Source organism: Salvia hispanica, unplaced genomic scaffold (assembly GCF_023119035.1).
Source record: "Salvia hispanica cultivar TCC Black 2014 unplaced genomic scaffold, UniMelb_Shisp_WGS_1.0 HiC_scaffold_42, whole genome shotgun sequence".
In the NCBI taxonomy this organism is placed as follows: domain Eukaryota; kingdom Viridiplantae; phylum Streptophyta; class Magnoliopsida; order Lamiales; family Lamiaceae; genus Salvia; species Salvia hispanica.
The window spans coordinates 1-12,042 of NW_025952157.1; the positions used below are offsets into that span (position 1 = coordinate 1).

At 34.4% G+C, this 12,042-nt stretch overlaps 1 long non-coding RNA gene and 1 pseudogene across 1 annotated transcript; one reads left to right on the forward strand and one right to left on the reverse strand.

Annotated features, from left to right (window-relative positions):
• Nucleotides 1–2,587: 2,587 nt before the first annotated feature.
• On the forward strand, nt 2,588–3,635 carry LOC125199179. Its single transcript, XR_007172533.1, has 2 exons — nt 2,588–2,756; nt 3,441–3,635. It is a non-coding gene; the product is annotated as an uncharacterized LOC125199179 (long non-coding RNA).
• A 6,393-nt stretch (nt 3,636–10,028) lies between these two features.
• LOC125199183 lies at nt 10,029–11,772 on the reverse strand (annotated as a pseudogene).
• Nucleotides 11,773–12,042: the final 270 nt, after the last annotated feature.

Sequence of the window (12,042 nt, forward strand, 5' to 3'; positions counted from 1 at the left end):
CGGGATGACTAGTATAAGACTCCAAGCTATGCTTGAAATTATAGAGTGCCTAAGAAGTAGGCCAGACTGAACGTGCTAGAACTTAGTTGTAGGTTGACAACTGTTGTATCACTTTCCTGAGTGATAGAACCAACAAAAATAAGTATACTTCGAGCCTTGGTGTACCCTTACAATGGCGAGATCATACCCAAGATCCAATAAAACTATGCAGTCTTGCATACCATGCCAAAATGGCGACGCGACACAAATACGACGACGTTTACGACACATTAAGACCACGTGTATAATGGCAATCGAAAAGACTATGTGACACGGCAAGAAGAAGACTTTGAAGATGCGACCATCAAATTTAGTTATTTTCGACGATACGATGAATCTCGACTTGGAATCCACGGTTTCATAGAACAACGTTACCATGATCAGGCTCGGGAGAGATGTGCGAGGGAGTGCAACCTTCGTAGTTAGAATGACCGATTTTTTTTAAATCAACAGTACTTACTTGGATCCTAAGTTCTTTTCGGGACGTTTTGAATAACCATGAACCCTTATCTATTTAAACACCTCGTTTGACTCACAATTTGCAAGTGATACCCATTATTTCTTTTCCTATATTGAGTCATGACTCACTTGGCTTGAAATTGTGTTTGCCCTTGTAACTTTGGACCTCTTGCTTGAGTAGTATTCTTCAATTCATAAGAACGATATCTGATTTTATGAGCTTCTGTCATTGAACTCCATTCCTAAAGTTGTTTGTAGATATGACCTTCAATATGATCACATCTCCAAACCTGTTTGTCTTCGAAAGATTAAATGTTCTTCTTGGGACTTTGGTGCACCCCCTTTATTTTGTAACCATGTTTGTGGCAAGCTCTTTCTGGCAGAAGTGAAATTCTTTTTAGCTCGGTTTCACTACATATATTATTTCACACTCAATGATTTTTCTTTCTTCAACACCAAGTTAACGCTATCATGTTCTCTTCTTCCTTAACAGGTCGATCGTTTTAAATTTTTAAAAAAGTTCCATTCACTTTGAGTTGCCTTTAACAACCCGTGAATCCATTGATGTGATTTCTTTTCAATAACATAATTTCGTTGAACCATTATTAGTGTATATAAGGACTCGACGAAACGTGGAAGGAAAAGCGCGAATAACTGCCTTAGAAACGAAGATTCCCGACACGATACTATCTTTGTACCGTCATCTTTTGAAATTCATACACATGTCCACCCCATTTGCAACACCATTTGGAACCACACACACTTGTTACTCCTTTCCACCCTTTGTGACGATATCGAACGTGGCAGCACGAAGCGCCAAACGCGAGGCAAGCGACAATTGTGAATCTTCGAAATGCGAAAACATACGAACCCTTTGCCTTGGAAACGAATGTTGAGTTACTGATATTTTTTTAAATATAAAAATAGATTACTTAGAAACCATCGCTATTAGTCAGAATTATATCTATGAATGTGAGAGTTAAGTTAACTGAATTGGACGGTTGACTGATGTAGTTAACATAGAACTACAGAGATGTACCCGTATAATGATGAATGTGATGATAGTAAGAATTATAAGAATACAATGAAATAGTTAATCCAATATCGTACTCGTGTGATCATACTAATGCTAAAGTGACTCTTGATATTTATAGATTATCACTACCTCATAATCTGGAAAAAGTATAAATTGTTCTACATAAAACATGTCATGAATCTAGAAGAATTAGTCTTAAACTTAGACTTAGTGATAAAACAGAATCCATATGCAATTATGGAAAGAAAAGTACATCTGCTTAAAATAAATAGATATTTGTAGTGAAAGTGTTAAAACTTATTATGTAGTAGTATATGATAAAGCCAGCAGAGAAGCTGATCGAAAATATGAGATATAGAGATTTCTGATAATTTGAGGTATACAGAAGAACTAGTCAATATAGTGGACCGTCAGATCAAACAACTGCGAAGAAAAACTATCCCAATATATGCGACTTGGAAAAATCACGGTATTAAAGAGGCGACTTGGGAAACTGAGGAAAAGATCAAAAAGAACTATCAACATCTGTTTACGGGTTAGCTAATTTCATTGACTACGTTAACTTAGAGATAAATAAATTTTGCGGATAAAATTCTTAAAGTGGGGAAGAATTGTAACATCCTTGACCAATATATGCACTATTTTATAGATTATATCATTATTTGCATAATAGACATATCAATTGGATACCATAGAGATTAATAAACTAAAATCAAGACATAATAAATTATTTAAGATCTATATTCTTGAATATTTTTGGTAAATAAATAGTTAAATGTGTGCATGTGATATAATGTACACGTAACTACATATATATAATATTTATATATATTTATGCATGACTATAAAATTAGGGATAAAGATTTATTTTGGAACCACACGTGTAGATACATAAACAATCCAAATAGATTAGTTAAATGGTAGATTAGTTAAATGGTGGAATTAACATATGAAGTCCACGTCAAAAACTATACTATTATTTAATATAAATAAGAGTCGGTTTAATGATCTTATCAAATATAAGAATAATAACTTGAGGGAGTAGATGGTTTTCAAAGGGGAAGGAATCAGAGCATTAGAAGGAGGAACTCTTGAAAATAAAAACGAGAGGGTCGAGGAATTAGAGAGGAGGAAAAGAGAAAGAGTAAAAGGAAGATTTGTGAGGATTGATGATCGTTGAACGGGAATAAGGCTTCATGCTATATTACTTATCGGAAATAAGGTGCGTATAAATTACACTTTTAATTTTATAAATTTTATGTGATTGATTGCTATGTGTTAAATTGGAGTGAATATTTGAATTATATGATGCGAGATTAAAATGGTTATTTGTTATTTGATATTGATGGTGGAATATGATATGAATCTGTGAGTGGTACTTTTGATATGTTTTTATATGGCATTAGAATTACTTAAATCATAGGATTAAAGAGGATATGTGACAATCTTGCCCTGGGTCTGATATCAATGGTAATGAAAATAGACCTACGGGTCAAAGAAATATGCAAAGAGGGACCTTCGTGGAAAGGTCAAATCAAAGAGGGGCCTTCGTGGAAAGGTCAAAATGCAAAGAGGGACCTTCGTGGAAAGGTCAAATCAAAGAGGGACCTTCGTGGAAAGGTCAAATCAAAGAGGGACCTTCATGGAAAGGTCAAACAATTTAAAGGGACCTGCAGGTCGTATACAATTGAAATCCCGGGCAGATACCAGGCTTGATCAGTCATAGAATATTAAAAAGGATCATACAGGCATATGCATATGAATATGAAATTGTTTATGATATTTATTGTTTTTGGTTATATATATTATAGTTAAAGAATATGCTTTAGATTTTTGTGATGTGAAGTTAAAGGTAAAATTTATATACACTGAGTTGTGGCTCATATAAACCACTAATATTTTTCAGGCAAAGATATCGTTGATGTTTTGGTTGATATGAGTTTTAGAAACTCCACGTGTTATCAGGGTTGGTGGCTGGCGCATTATAGCAACCTTCTATTCCTCGTCATTTTGCATGTAGACCAATGTATAACACATAGACTGGTGAGAGAGTCTCAATACAGTTCAAAATGTTTTGAAATATGAAACAGATTAATGTTGATTTATGAGTTTATCTTATATGGGTGTTTTATGAATTCTACATGTAGGTTATTTGCAAAAAAAAAATCATATTTATATAATTAGAATATACTACCTCCGTCTCCCAAATATTGACACACTTTGACCCGGCACAGGTTTTAAGAAATGTAATGGAAAGTGAGTGAAAAAGTTGGTGGAATGTGGGTCCTACTTTTAAAGTATTAGTTTTATAATAAAAATGTGAGTCGGAATGAGTTAGTGGAATATGGGGTCAACTACCAAAAATGGTAAAAAGTGAAGTGTGTCAAACTTTTAGGGACAGACCGAAATAGTAAACCGTGTCAAAATTTCAGGGACGGAGGTAGTACGACTTAAGGATTAGTTGGGGTGTGACAGATACTAAGTAGTAATAATGAGAAATAAAGAAGATATGTCTCGTATCAACTCCCCCACGGTTGAAATCCACCTTGTCCTCAAGGTGGAAACCACAACACCACGAAGCAGCAAAGAGAGTTGAAAGCACACATTTATGTATCTCCTCCTAGATCAAACACATAAGTCTGCCCTCCTTTTTTCAATATTTTCTGGCTGATTGCACTCTTCTTCGTAAGCAATTCTGTAGTCTTGACTCCAACGTCACCCTCAAAAACCTTCTTTTTTATTCCACTTTCACTTCAAGGTCGTGCTTTTGTATCCCAAATGCAGGCTTGTGCTCCTCAACAAGGCATTGAATCCCCATTTTCTCGTTTGTGCTCTTCTGCTCAGGAAGCACACTTAAATCTTTTTCCTTCGTCTCTAAACTAGCTCGAAGAGCTTCAACTTTAGTCTCTTTCTCGATCAGCTTGGGAAAATTTTTATTGACCTCTTCTTCTCTTTTGACAGTAGAGTCACTCACTTTCTCTTGTTGATTCCACACACTATTAAGTTCTGTCAACTTATCCTCCCTTTTTTCTTCACCATCGTGCAAATGCGTTTCCTACTCCTCTTTCCTTGAGCTTGATACACCAGCCAATGGAGGATGAGTAGAGGCCAAGAATGGAGCTGACACGGGCGACGATTGTAACGGCTGACAAGCTCTCGGTGCAGCGTAGGGTGGCTACTCAATAGTCGACGTTGTATCTGGCTGCTTTTGCGGACAATTGGATCGCAGCAGCGGTGACGGTGCAGTAGTAGTGAGCGGTGGCGCTGCTGAGCGGCAGAGACTCGGTGCTTGCCGGCAGGAGGGTTGTCGCGCCTATTGATGTCGTGTTCGGTCAGGAGTCGTAAGTGTTCGTTCTGGCTGCCAAGGGTGATGTCCTGGTTCAATGTTTGAAATACACCCATATCTTACTCTCTTCTCAATGCCACGTGAATATTTCATGTCATGAGTCATAAAACAAGTTTCTTCATGAATATGTTGTCTCATATACCCAACATCAACATTCGCATCATATGCTTGGTTGCGTCTAGGTGAACGGGCGTCCTGCGGGTCCCAACAGGATGGCTGGCGAGTAGTATAGTCATGTTGCACGTACTGATCAGCATATCGGTGAGAGAAATCTCGATAATCACTGGCATATCTCCCACGTTGGTCCCGCGTGTCGATGTATTGGTCACGAAATCTTGCCGGCAGATTGCAGCGGCGCTGACCGTACGTCGGTGGCCATGGACGACGGAAGTCGTCATAATCCCTTTTGTCTTGGGCAGGAAACTCGTAAGGAAACTGATCAGGAGGCCGAATCCATCTTACTGCGCGAAGTTTGGACACATCCCATCGCCTCTCCATGTCGGTGAGTTTTGAGAGCAAGAGATCGACCTTTGCACTGTAAACTTGCTGTCGTGACTGTTGCTGGTGGTCGAATTGCCGATGGGTGTAGTTGGATGACATGATGACGGCAGTAATACGGAGGGTGAGATCGCGATGAAAGCACCAGTTGTTAAGGATCTGGGCGGCTGTGAGGGTCGGCGGAGATAAGGATCCGGGCGGCTGTGCTCGGGTTCCAACCCGTCGGGCAAAGGCTACAGATCAGATATAAGTTCCGGTTGTGCGCGGAGACCTTCCGTCGGGCAGCAAGTAGCGTAGGGAGTTATGGATTTAAAGCATTTTGCAAGACATTTAGCCAAAGTAATATATTCATTGATTCATTCATTGGATGATCTCCATTATGAAAATAGTCCCACATATTTATAATATAGGGAGATAAAAAAAAAAATATCATATCATCTCCTAAAATAAATGCATCAAATCTAATCTAATCTTAACCAATATATTATAAAGATACTAAGTAATAATAATGAGAAATAAAGAAGATATGTCTCGTATCAAGCCATGACATTAAATAATCATCATGGGAAGCTCGCACAATTGGTAAAGTTTCATGATTTATCTGACCAACTTTAAAGATCGTGTGAAATACGAAATTTCAAGAATAGTTCATAACTTTTTCATCCAATTATCCATAGATAAAAGTTACTTTTTCCACACACATTAATTAGTTCACACATTATAACTAATTTTTCTACACGCATTCTTGTATAGAATTAGATAATTTCTTAAAATTTGAGCGGAGTGAAAAATAGGACATTTATTGTCGAACAAAGGGGTATTAACATTTTTATTTGTGAATTTTAATAACTTAATGTCTTGCGTTGCCCTTTGCCGGAAAAAGAATGAGATAGAGATGACGGCGTACATGATGCATATATGCAGTACAACGTGAAAATAAATAAATAGTACTCCTACAGAGTTTTCAAGAGAAATACTTAACTGAGTCAACTATAAAAATGGTCTATAGACTATGGATTTATCTCGCTCATAATTTATGGACTTTAAAAATATCATCAGACAACCCTGGATTAAGAGTTTATCTCAGAATTGGGCCTTTTAGCCTTTTTTTCACTTGAAAATGCCCTTTTGGGGTGCTGGGCAATTTGGTTTTTTTTACACTTTTAACTTTTTAAATCTGATATTATTTCAATGATGTACTAAATCTGATATTATTTCAAAATTATCATTCTTCTTCCCTTTTGCGATCCTTCACTTTGTTTCTTTATTTTAATATTAGATTTAATTTTATAAAATTAAATTATAAATTTAGATATTTAAATATCAATAAATTTTTATAATTAAAACTATTAATTCACGGCCATAAAAATATTGATTAACACTATTAATTTTTGTTATTTAATACTCTCTCCGTCCACGAAAAATAGGGTTATTTCAGTTTTATCACTCGTTTTGGAAAAATGATACCCCTCCGTCCCAGAGTAGATGTTACACTTTCCTTTTTAGTTTGTCACACTTTCCTCTCACATCATTTATAAAATTATATTTTCTCTCATTTAACACACAAAATAATATCTCCTAAAATCCCGTGCCATCTCCTAAGTATGACATCTACTATGGGACGGAGGAAGTAATAAATAGTTCTCTATATTATTCTCTATCTTAATTTTCTTTCTATCCACTTTAACTATTTATTACTCCCTCTGTCCCCGATTAAGAGTCACACTTTTCCATTTCGGTCCGTCCCCGATTAAGAGTCACACTTCATTTTTACCATAAATGGTAAGTAGGTCCTACATTCCACTAACTCACTTCACTCACATTTTATTATAAAGCCAATATAAAAAAGTGGATCCCACATTCCACTAACTTTTTAAACCAACTTTTCTTTACATATTTTAGAACTCGTGCCCGGTCAAAATGTGACTCTTAATCGGGGACGGAGGGAGTATCATTTTTCCAAAACAAGGGATGGAAATGGAATAGCCCTATTTTTCGTGGACGAAGGGAGCATAATATTCAGCTAAATTGAAGAAGTATAGAAAAATAATACTCCCTCCGTCCCCTAAAAATATGTGCACTTACCATTTTCGTCCGTCCCACAAAAATATGTGCATTCCATTTTTAGAAAGTTATATCAATTTAATAATGTATGTCACACTATCCACTAACACTACTTTAACTACCATTCTTCTCATCTCTCTTACTTTATCATACCATTCTCCTCATCTCTCTTACTTTACCAATTTTGTCTTAATATCGTGTCATATCATCTGCTCATATTTTTATGGGACGGAGGGAGTATTAATCATGATGGAAAAATAAGAGTTATTCTACCTAGCCTTCGTTCGGTTGTTATAATTACTTGTGATAAATATTATGAAGTTGACTAAAATTTTGAGACTACTAAAAATGTGAGACTACTATTATTCTATTATACACCATCTATTCCAAAAACATAGTCTTTTTCTGTCATTTGTCAATCCCACAAAATTAGTTCATTTTTATATTTTTCAAAAACTTTTTTTATAAGTTTGTGTCTCGCTATCCATTATTTCCTACTACTTACCCATTTGCAAGTATTTATATAGGAGTATTTTTGTTTAAATTTTCTAGTTAATTTTGATTGTTTTCAAATAAATAAACGAAAATTATATAATCTTACATTATATGCATATTTATTTCAGAATAAATCGTGTTATATGATCTATTTATGATTTAAATTATTAAATATTGATTAATACTAAGTTGGCGTCGACATACCTTATGGATTAAATATTAGACACTATCAAATATTGATTAAAACTATTAATTTTTTTATTTAATAATTTAATAATTAACAAAAAATTATTGATATTTAAGAATCTAAATTTAAAATTTAATTTTCATAAGATTAAATCTAATATTCAAATAAAGATGGAGGACGGCAAAAGGGAAGAAGAATATAATTTTGATATAATATCAGATTTAGTACATCACTGGAATAATATTAGATTTAAAAAGTTAAAAGTGTAAAAAAATCAAATTGTCCAACACCCTAAGAGAGCATTTACGGGTGAAAAAAAAGGCGAAGGGACTAAATTTGAGATAAACTCTTAATCCAAGGTTGTCTGGCATCTAATCATATTTTTAAAGTCCAAAAATTATGGACGAGATAAACTCATAGTTTAGGGACCATTTTTATCGTTCACTCTACCTTATTTTTGTATGAGGAATTTTTTTCACTTTCTGACATGATTTCCAATTTTATCCCTTTTAGCCTCAAGGGCAAATGTGTCCGTTAATATTAGTAAAATAGTTTATCAAATTGGTACTCAAGTTATTTTAATATTTTCATTTGTAGATACCCAACTCATAATTCTAGGTGATTACTTCTTTTTGGACTTTAAATATCTCATGTAACTTATTGGTTTGAAAAAAATATATGTAAACATTAGTCAATTTAGCTGGGCATATAGAATAAATTAATAATATACTCCTTATGGCAATAAAAAATACTTATAGTTTGTTTTTTTCAATTTGGTTCATTTACCAAAATTTGTTCTATCTATTTATGCATGTATTTATGCATAGAAAGTTTCTCTCTCTATTGAGACGATCTTGTTTTTCATTAATAATAGTATTTTAACAATATTTTTCTATGTCGCTATTTTATTTTATTAGTTTTACATTAAAATTTATGTTCTCTGTTATCAGGATTATTTCATATGAATTGATAACGTATTAGTTCGAAATGGTGAATTATAACAGGATTATTTCATATGGATTGATAACGTATTAGTTCGAAATGGTGAATTGAGGTAGAGTAGACCGATAAACTCTAATGTAATGCAGTTACATTGTACGTACAAATTATGCAATTATCTGACTAATATTTAATTTTATACTATAGTATTTGGTTTAGATAAATAAGGTATATATACATATGTGATATTTTAAGTTGAACATCAAATAGAACAAGGGACATTGGTGCATAAGGCACAAGTCTTCAAAATAGCAGAAAAATATTAAATAAATAAAAATTGATTTTTGGTCATTGAACTCCAATTTTCTTGATTTGATGAGATACAAAATATTTGATAGTTTCTTAAAAAAAACATACTACCCTGAAATTTCACAGAAACAAGAGATGAGTTTTATACAATACAAATGGGATTACAAATTTGTAAACAAATTACATTACACAAACAAGAGATGAGTTTCACACAATTCAAATGGGATTACAAATTTGTAAACAAAATACATTGAAATTTCACACAAACAAGAGATGAGTTTCACACAATACAAATGGGAATTTCACACAAACAAGAGATGAGTTTCACACGATACAAATGGAATTACAGATTTTTAAACAAAATACATTGAAATTTCACACAAACATGAGATGAGTTTCACACAATACAAATGGAATTACAAATTTTTAAACAAAATACATTGAAATTTCACACAAACAATAGATGAGTTTCACACAATACAAATGGGAGTACAAATTTTTAAACACAATACATTGAAATTTCACACAAACAAGAGATGAATTTCTCCACATCTTGGACTGTAGATGCAATAATTGCACAAGTAGAACAAGGAACACAAACAACTGATACATAATTTCTTCATTCTGGAACCGAAGATTCTTGACATCGATGTGGAACGAATCCATCTCCACACATTACTAAATGTTTGAGGAAGTTTGATTGTTTCGTATGAACCTTTTTAGTCCAGCTATAATAGCTTCATAGCTGAACTTATATTGCCACTGCAAGAAAAAAGGTCATATCAAAACACTCACTTCATGATCAAGCACTAGTTGATCTCATTTGCACTGCAAGAAAGAGATGAAGTATAAAGAATCAATCTCACCTTTCGTTTAACCATTCCATATCTCTGAGACCTTAATGTGGTGACAGTGCCAGCAAGGTCCAGAGCAGTATTATCCCCACGAAGAAGCCTTTGAATAGTGTTGTGGATGAGGATGTATGATCCAGTTCTACCGATGCCAGCACTGGAGGTTCAAACAAGCTAATTAAGGATGTATGCAAACAGACCTAATAAAGATTGATCTTTGTATACAAACACACCTGCAGTGGACAACAACAGGTCCAACAGGTCCAAGACTAGCAGACACTCTGTGAAATATTTCAAGGACAGGATCAGTGCTGTTAGGGATCCCGTGATCCAGCCATCCAAGATACAGAATGTGCTGAACAGAAAATGGTGGCTCTTCTGACTGAAAAAGTAAGTTCATTAGCATATGTATAGAGGAGAGTATTGGAGGGTTGAATGGTGTGCAGCACCTTTTTGTTCTTCACATCTATGTTTCTCAAGACTAGTGAATCAGCTATTGTCTTTTGATCCTTTATAGCAATGATAATGTCACCAAATTCACTAGGTCCATCCTCGAGTTGGAAATAATCTCCACATTTTTCAGCCTGAACAAGATGGATGTATTCCATATCACAATGTTATGAAATCAAAAATATCAGATGAAGTAACTTACCTTCTCACTGTTAACCAAGCCGGTGAGCATAACTATGTAAGGGCAGCGATACTGGAGTATCATTTCCCAGAAGTCTTCTGAAGTGTTTGGGAGAGGACCTTGAGTCGCAATAAACCTAGTAGTAACATTTTCCAGCGGCTACAATCAAAACAGTCAGTCAGTTAATTAGTTAGTACAAAAGGAGGAATTTAAACTGTAATAAATTAATAAGAAATTAACCCCAGCTGTGATAAAGCTGGCATTGATGTATCCTTGAGGTGAAGGTTTGTAGTCTTCATGTTGCTTCAGAATAACCCCTGTTATCATCATCTGAAGCATGCAACAAAGGTATTAATTAATTAGTTAGTTATTTGAATAAAAATACGTATATATACAGGGATGTGATAACCTATCATTTTATGGACGAAATATATCATTTTCGCTAAAATTGATGTTTATACTCAATAAAATGATACTCCTATTTTTGTATGTAAAAAATGATATTCTGCTTGTATAAAATGTTTTTTTTTCGTCCATGAAATGATAAGGTTATTATCATTTTAACGCAACCCAATATATAGAGAGAGAGGATTAGCATTAGCATATATATGTATGTATACAAGGAAGAACATCATTTGGATAGCGGTTCTTGAGATTGCTGGTATCCACATCTTCACTAATGGCAATACAACATTTTGTATTCTTCTCTTCAACTGTCATCTGTTTGCCCTGTAAATAAAATAGTTTCACTCAAATAAATTTCAAGTGTGTGGAACTGTTAATCTAAATCACACGTACCTCTAAAACTGCACACTCCTCATCAATGGTTTCCGAAGAGCTTGTCTTTATCTCCAACTCATCAATGGCGTGGCGGAGCTGATCCACGAATGAAAGGGGCGTTGCAGTAGTGTTGGCCATTATCGCCGATCTCAACTCTAGTGATCAAGATTTAGGATACATTCAAGAATTGGAGTCACGGATATTTATAGGAGGGGAGAGTAGTGTGTTGTTGGTTAGTTACGAGGGAAAGGAGATGACAAAAGCTTGTTCTAAAAGTGTAATTCTCACACTAGAATAAAGAGGGATTACATTAAACAGATTTTTTTAGTTACATTAAACAGATTTTTTTAGTAAAGTGCAAATTTTGTTACAGTTAGCATTTTTTAAGTAAAGTGCAAATATTGTTAC